This window comes from Callorhinus ursinus, unplaced genomic scaffold, assembly GCF_003265705.2.
Source record: "Callorhinus ursinus isolate GAN/ISIS: 27379988/994484 unplaced genomic scaffold, GSC_fseal_2.0 scaffold27, whole genome shotgun sequence".
Lineage (NCBI taxonomy): Eukaryota > Metazoa > Chordata > Mammalia > Carnivora > Otariidae > Callorhinus > Callorhinus ursinus.
In genome coordinates this window covers 18,598,020-18,604,195 of record NW_027397089.1, presented here as the reverse complement: position 1 = coordinate 18,604,195, position 6,176 = coordinate 18,598,020, and the positions used below count along the sequence as shown (strand labels likewise).

The following is a 6,176-nucleotide window of genomic DNA, read 5'->3' as shown; positions in this document are numbered from 1 at the left end:
GCCTTCAGCTCAGGTCATGGTCCTGGAGTCCCGGGTTCGAGTCCCACATCGGGCTCCCCGCTCAGCGGGGAGTCTGCTTCTCCCTCTGACCCTCTTCCCTCTCGTGCTCTCTCTCTCATTCTCTCTCTCTCAAATAAATAAATAAAATCTTTAAAAAAAAAAAAGAACAACTAGCATATAAAAGAGATAGCACTAGAACTCTGCTGTGGGAAAGCTTTCCAGGTCAGAAGGATATGGTTTATGTTATCACCTCACCTAGATGGGAGCAGCGTCTGGACACCGGAAGGGGCAGGTCCACCTGTCTCAGTGAGCTTGGGACTTCAGTGAGCCCAGGGTCCACAAGCCCACATCAGCACTAGCCACGCTGGGACACAGAAAAAGAAGCTGGGTTTTAAAAGGGCCAAGGAGCTATGGAAACGCTCTCCCCATGCCACTTTAAAAGGCCAGACTGCAGCAGGGTCTGGACATCATAAGGCACGGGCTGGGATGCCATAATTAGTGGGTCCTGATGCCGTAACTGGTGGGTCAGATTGGCACAGAAAGTTTGCAACCTCAGCAAGCCCAAGGTCCACAAACCCATACCAGCCTTAGCTGTGCTGGGACACAGAAAAAAACAAAAACAGAAACAAAAACTACCATTTAGAAGCACCCAGGAACTGCAAGAACATTCTCTCCCTGTCCACCTTAAAAGCACAGACCGGAGCAGGGTCTGGATACCATAAGGTGCAGGTTTGGTTGCCATAAAAGGCAGCTTTGGACTCCATAATTGGAGGGTCCTGAGGAACTAATGGGTGGGTCTAGACACCATAACTGGTGGGTCCAGTGATCACAGAGAACTTGTAACCTCAGCAAGCCCAAGGTCCTTAAGTCCACACCAGCCCCAGTTTTACCGAGGCACAGAAAGAAAGCTGAGGTTTAAAAGGGCTGAGGAACTGTGGGAAAGTTCTCTCCTCATCCACCTGAAAAGCCCAGACCAAAGCAAGGTCCAGCTCCCAGAGCACTTGTGACCTCAGCAAGACCAGGTCCACAAGCTCACCTTAGCAGCCCTGTGCACAAAAAACAGGCTGTGATTTTATGGCCTTTTGAATTTTTAAAAAAATTTTTATTTTTAATTTAACTTATTAATCTTTTTACTTTAAAAATTTGTCTTGTTTTTATTTTTGGGTTTTTTTTTGGTTTTGTTATTTTCATTCTTGTTCTCTTTTTCTTCTTTATGTCCTTTTCTTTAAATTTTTTCTTTTCTTCTTTTCTTTTATCATCATCATTATTATTATTTTTCTTTATTCTTTCTATAAAAAAACCATGGTTTAAAAGAGTAATTAGCATATACAGCCATAGCTCCAGCCAGCCAGCAAAAGTCATCAAGCTCACACAATCTGCACAGGGGACACCATACACAGGGCCACTCCTTCAACTTTAGGAGAAGTAGCCTTTTCACCTAATCTGTAGAAACAAACCCAGAGAGTCAAGCAAAATGGGGAGACGGAGAAACATGCTCCAAAAGAAAGATAAGGAAAAACCTCAGAAAAAGAACTAAATGGAACAGAGATAACTAATATGCCTAATAAAGAATTTAAAGTAATGATCATAAAGATACTCACTCACTGGGCTGGAGAAAAAAGTGGAAGAACTCAGTGAGACCTTCAATAAAGAGACAGAAAATATTTAAAAAAAATCAGAGTTGAAAAATATAATAACTGAAATAAAAAAACACACTAAAGGGAATCAATAGTAGGTTAGAGGATGCAAAAGAATGGATCAATAATCTGGAAGACAGGGTAATGGAAAACACACAAGCTGAATGGCAAAAGAGAAAAGCATTTAAAAAAATGAGGCCAGACATCTTTTGGACAATATCAAGTGATCAAACATTCACATTATAAGAGTCCCAGAAGAGAGAGAGAAAGTTGTGGGAAATTTATTTGAAGAAATAATAACTGGAAACTTCCCTAGCCTAGGGAGGGAAATAGACTTCCAAGTCCAAGAATAACAGAGAGTTCTGAACAAGAAGAACCCAAGGAGGTTCAAACCATGGCAAGTAATAATTAAAATGTCAATGGTTAAAGATAAAGAGAAAATCATAAAAGCAGCAAGAGAGAAACAAAAAATTGCCTACAAGGGAAAAACTATGAGGCTATCAGCTGATTTTTCAGCAAAATTTTGTAAGCCAGAGGGAGTGGCATGATATATTCAAAGTGCTGAAAGGAAAAAACCTACAACCATGAATACTCTATCCAGCAAGGTTATCATTCAGATTTGAAAGAGAGATAAAGAATTTGCCAGACAAACAAAAGATAAAGGAGTTTATTACCACTAAGCCAGACTTACAAGAAATGTTAAAGGGACCTCTTTAAATGGAAAAGAAATGGCCATAATTAGACATAAGAAAAATATGAATAAAAAGATGTAAAATATGAGAACATATACATAAAATGTGGAGAAAGGAGTTAAAGGAGGAAAAAGAAAGATTTTTTCTTTTTTCAGTTTTTTTGTCGTTTTTGTTTTTTTATTTTAGAGTGTGTTTGTACTTAAATGACCATCAAATCAATATGGACTGTTATTTACTTAAGATGTTATACATGAACATGGTGGTAATCACAACCCCAAAACCTATGACAAATACACAAAAAATAATGAGAAAGAAAGCCAAACAAAATGCTATAGATACTCGTTGACCACAAAGAAAGAGAGCAAGGGAGGAAAAGAGGAACAAAGAGGAACTATAAAAACAACCAGAAGACACATTTTAAAAATGGCAATAAGTACATACTTATCAATAATTAATTTGAATGTAAATGGCCTAAATGCTCCAATCAAAAGACATGGAGTTGGGGCGCCTGGGTGGCCCAGTCGTTACGCATCTGCCTTTGGCTCAGGTCATGATCCCAGGGCCCTGGGATCGAGCCCTGCATCGGGCTCCCTGATCAACGGGAAGCCTGCTTCTCCCTCTCCCACTCCTCCTGCTTGTGTTCCCTCTCTCACTATTTCTCTCTCCATCAAACAAATAAATAAAAAATCTTAAAAAAAAAAAAAAGACATGGAGTGGTGGAATGGATAAAAAAAATGACCTATCTATATGCTGCCAAAAGAGACTGACCTCAGACCCAAAGACGTATACAGACTGAAAGTGAAAGGATAGAAAAACATTCACCCTGCAAATAGAAGCAGACATAAGCCAGCGTAGCAATACTTATATCAGACAAAATAGACTTAAAAATAAAGACTGTAATAAGAGACAAAGAAGAGCATGACATAATGATACAGGGTTCAATCTAATAAAAGGATAAAATGATTGCAAATACCTTTGCACCCAAATACATGAAGCAAATATTAATAGACCAAAGAGAGAAATTGATGGTAATACAGTAATAGTAGGGAATTTTAACATTCCACTTACATTGATAGATCATCCAGATAGAAAATCAAAAAGGAAACGTCTTTGAATGACACATAGGAGCAGATGGGCATAACAGAAATATACAGAACACTCCATCCAAAAACAACAGAATACACGTTCTTTTCAAGTACAGATGGAACATTCTTCAGGACAGATCATATATTAGGCCATAAAACAAGCTTCAAAAATTTAAGAAGACTGAAATCATACCATGCATCTTTTTTCAACCACAACAGTATGAAACAAGAAATAAATCACAAGAAAAAACTGGGAAAAAACACAAACACATGGACACTAAACAACATGATACTAAACAACCAATGGGTCAAGGAAGCAATGAAAGAAGAAAGCAAAAAAATACACGGAGACAAATGAAAATGAAAAAAAAAAAGTCCAAAATCTCTGGGACACAGCGAAAGCAGTTCTAAGAGGGAAGTATACAGCAATACAGGCCTACCTCAAGAAACAAGAAAAACCTAACCTTACACTGAAAGGAACTAAAAAAAGAAGAACAAACAAAACCCAGCGTGAGTAGAAGAAAGGAAATAATAAAGATCAGGGCAAAAAGAAATGATGTACAGATTTTAAAAAATAGAAAAAATAAATAAATAAAAGCCAGAGCTAGTTCTTCAAAAAGATAAACAAAAATTGACAAACCCTTAACTAGATTTATCAAGAAAAAAAGAAGAAAGGACCAAATAAATAAAATCAGAAATGAAAGAGGAGAAGTAACAAAATATACCCCAGAAATATAAAGGATTATAAGAGAATACCATCAAAAAATTATATGCCAACAAACTGGACAACCTAGAAGAAATGGGTAAATTCTTAGAAACATACAATCATTTGTGGATTTGCATGTTATCCCTGTGCAGGGACCATGCTAATCTTCTCGGTATCATTCTAATTTTAGTATATGTGCGGCCGAAGTGAGCATGAAACATACAATCTTTCTTTTTTTTTTAAATTTTATTTATTTCTTTGAGAGAGAGAGGGAGAGAGAGAGAGCATGATTGAGTGTTGGGGAGAAGAAGCAGGTTCCCCACTGAGCAGGAGTCCCAAAGTGGGACTCTATCACAGGACCGAGACCATGACCTGAGCTGAAGGCATATGCTTAACTGACTGAGCCACCCAGATGCTCCTATAATCTTTCAAAACTGAATCAAAAAGATATAAAAAAATCTGAACAGATGGATTACAAGTAACAAAATTGAATAGGTAATAAAAAAACTACCAAAAAATAAAAGTCCAGGATCAGATGGATTCACAAGTGAATTCTACCAGACATTTAAATAAAAGTTAATACCTATTCTTTTCAAAACTATTCTAAAATATAGAAGAGGAAGGAAAGTCTCCAAATTCATTCTGAGTCCAGCATTATCCCGATACCAAAATCAAAGACACCACAAAAAAAGAAAACCCCAGAGGCCAATATCCCTGATGAACACAGATGCAAAAATCCTCAACAAAATATTAGCAAACTGCACACAACAATATATTAAAAACACCATTCATCACGAGTAGGTGAGATTTATTCCTGGGATGCAAGGATGACTCAATATTTGCAAATCAATCACCATCATACACCACATAAGCAAAATAAAGAATAAAATATGATCATCTCAATAGATGCAGAGAAAACATTTGGCATGATTCAACATCTATTCGTGATAAAAACTCTCAATAAAATAGGGTTAAAAGGAATATACATCAACATAATAAAGGCCATATATGGAAAACCACAGCCAACATCATTCTCAATAGTGAAAAATTGAGAGTGTTCTCTCTCAGGTCAGAAACAAAACAAGGATGTCCACACTCATCACTTTTATTCAACATAGTACTAGAGGTCTTAGCCACAGCAATCAGACAAGAAAAAGAAGAAATAGGAGGCATCCATATTGATAAAGTAGAAGTTAAACTGTCACTATTTGCAGATAACATAAAACAAAGAAAATTCTAAAGATTCCACCAAAAAACTAGTAGAAATAAGAAACAAATTTAGTAAAGTGGCAGGATACAAAATTAGTACCCAGAAATCTGTAGTGTTTCTATACACTAACAATAAAGTTGCAGAAAGAGAAATTGAAAAAGCAATCCCATTTTCAATTGCACCAGAAAGAACAAAATACTTAGAAATAAACTTAACCAAGGAGGTGAAAGGCCTGTACTCTGAAAGCCATAAAATACTGAAAGAAATTGAAGATGATACAAATAAATAGAAAGATATTCCATGCTCATGAATTGGAAGAATTAATGTCAAAATGTCCATATTACTTACAGCAATCTACAGATTCAATGCAATCCCTATCAAAATATCAACAGCATTTTTCACAAAACTAGAACTAATAATACCAAATTTGTATGGAATCATAGAAGACCCCAAATAGCCAAAGAAATCCTGAGAAAGAACAAAGTTGAAGGTATCACAATTACCGATTTCAAGATATACTACAAAGCTGTAGTAATGAAAACCATATGGTCCTGGCACAAAAAAAGACACGCAGATCAATAGAACAGAATAGACATCCCAGAAGTAAACCCACATTTGTATGGCCAATTAATCTATGACAAAAGCAGCAAGAATATACAATGGGGAAAAGACAGTCTTTTCAGTCAATGGTGCTGGGAAAACTGGACAGCTACATGAAAAAGAATGAAACTCAACTACTTTCTGACACCATCCACAAAAATAAACTCAGAATGGATTAAAGACCTAAACATGATACCTGAAACCATAGAAATCTTGGAAGAAAATACAGGTAACAATTCCTCCGAC

The 6,176-nt window shown here is 36.6% G+C and overlaps 1 non-coding gene across 1 annotated transcript; it reads right to left on the bottom strand.

Annotated features, from left to right (window-relative positions):
* Positions 1–4,227: 4,227 nt before the first annotated feature.
* On the bottom strand, positions 4,228–4,334 carry LOC112830241 (U6 spliceosomal RNA). The gene has a single exon (XR_003209862.1). It is a non-coding gene; the product is annotated as a U6 spliceosomal RNA (small nuclear RNA).
* Positions 4,335–6,176: the final 1,842 nt, after the last annotated feature.